The 1979-nt window shown below is 44.6% G+C and overlaps 1 protein-coding gene across 1 annotated transcript in view; it reads left to right on the top strand.

Annotated features, from left to right (window-relative positions):
* The window catches only part of DDX6 (DEAD (Asp-Glu-Ala-Asp) box helicase 6), a 14767-nt gene extending 13082 nt beyond the window's left edge, over nt 1-1685 (top strand). The window contains exons 13-14 of the mRNA XM_008937781.1: nt 281-284; nt 1068-1685. The gene's annotated coding sequence lies outside the window, so the exon portion shown is untranslated. The remainder of the gene's footprint in view (nt 1-280; nt 285-1067) is intronic.
* Nucleotides 1686-1979: the final 294 nt, after the last annotated feature.

Raw genomic sequence — 1979 nt, 5'->3', positions numbered from 1 at the left:
CCTATCCCTGCGGGACAGACCAGGCTGATTCAAGCCAGCATGCTGATGGCCCTCTTGGTCACCTGGCACACTGTTGGCTCATCTCCAGCCAGCTGTTGACCAACCTCCACAGGTCCTTTCCCACTGGACAGCTTCCAGCCACTCTTCCCCTTGCCTGGAGCGTAGCGTGGGGTTGTTGTGACCCAAGTGCAGGAACTGTCACTTGGTGGTGTTGAACTCATCACCTTGGCCAATGGATCCAGCCTGTGCAGGTCCCTCTGTAGAGCTTCCCTACCTTCAGGCAGGTCAACATCCCCACCTAACTTGGTGTCATCTGCAAACTTAGAGAGGATGCCCTCGATCCTGTTGTCCAGATCAATTGATAAAGACAGTTAAGAGAACAGGCCTGAGCCCTGGGGAACACCAGCTGGATTTAACTCCGTTCCCCACTACTTGGGGCTCACTCGTCCAGACAGTTTTTTATCCAGCAAAGTGTACAGCCATCCAAGCTTTGAGAAGTCAGTTTCTACAGGATAATACTGTTGTGTTAAAGTGTTAAAAGCTTTCCTGAAGTCCAGGTAAACAACATCCACAGCCTCGGTTGTCATCTTCTTGGATGACAAAAAAGAAGTGGTTGTAGAAGCAGTGTCCCATCTTTGAAATTGTTCAAGGATAGGCCTAGCCAGTCATGCCAAGGTGACCTACAGCCTCTGCATTTCTGGCTGAACTTACTCCGTTTTATAAATAAACTAAAAACCAAAACAGGCGATGAACTTGGGAAAGGCTCTTGGGTGGCTTCCTTAAGAGGAATGCTGTTATCTTGGCTGAGGACTGCTTTCTGCTCTCTAAAGGACAAGAAACCAGTAGGTAATTGTGCTCTGCCTGTGTTGTAAGGTATTAGCACCACCCCTCTCTGTGATGCTGTGGTTGAGGTTGAGCTCTTTCAAATGCCCTTTGCTTTTCCAGAGCTGCTACCAGCTTGCACCACAGTCGGTGTGATTCGTTACTTAGGTTCTGGATTTGCATAGCATTCTTTTAACTGTGGGTATTGTGGGTGTGTGTGTCTGTGTTTTTTTTTTTTTTTTTAGGCTTTGAGTACACATGCCAGAAGGTGAAGCCCTTTGATCCGGATCTGTGACACATCGTTTCTTTGGGGATACCCTTCTCTTTGTGGGTTTTTCTTCGTCTTTTCATTTCGGAACTATGAAGACTTAAAGAGCTCGGCCTTTTTTTCATTCTAAATTTGGCAGCAAGGAAGAAAGAAGATAAAAGGAGGAATGTCTTTTTGTTTTTCCACTTGTTTGCACTGTGTGCTGATTGAACATTAGTTGCACTAACTGCTGGTTTTAAATTTTGTTTTCTTTGGGTGGGAGGGGCAGCAAGGGAAGAAGAGAAACCCTGAAAAGAGAAGAATCTTGATGAACACAAGCTTGTCTGCGATTTCAAATTCTTCAACCATCGACTGAGTGCATTTCAACTTCTCCCTGGTTACTCATCTGTTTTTAAGCTAAAGAGCTTGTTACTTATTCGTGCAAAGTGCCTTATGCTATGAGACCATTCAGAATATCACCTTTCCGACAGCCCAAGGAAATCAACAGCCGTTTTTGGTTTCAGGTCAAAGTTCCCCTCTCTTCCCCCTCTCCTCCTCCCGAAGTACTCAAGCCCAGGGCTGGGAGGTGAAATGTATTGGTAATACTACTTTTTTTCTTAAAAAAAAAAAAAAAAAATTATTTTTTTTTTTTAATTGGAGGAGTTGATATGCATCTGCCGTTCACCCACACTGTAAATACATGTATTTAATACGAAACCAACTTAAAATTTGGGCTGATTAGGTGCAGCATCGTAGCTCCAGAAGGAAAGAGTAGCCTGTCATCCTTTGCAGGAGCCATAAGAAAAGCCCTATGCTCTAGCAGAACACTAAAGACTGGTTTCCATAAGAGTCTCCATTAGTAGTTACAGCACTTGATATGTAGACTTGTTTCAGAGCCATGGCCCTCTTT

This window comes from Merops nubicus, unplaced genomic scaffold (genome assembly GCF_000691845.1).
Source record: "Merops nubicus isolate BGI_N331 unplaced genomic scaffold, ASM69184v1 scaffold5443, whole genome shotgun sequence".
Taxonomy (NCBI): Eukaryota; Metazoa; Chordata; class Aves; order Coraciiformes; family Meropidae; genus Merops; species Merops nubicus.
This window is presented reverse-complemented; position numbering and strand designations above follow the sequence as displayed.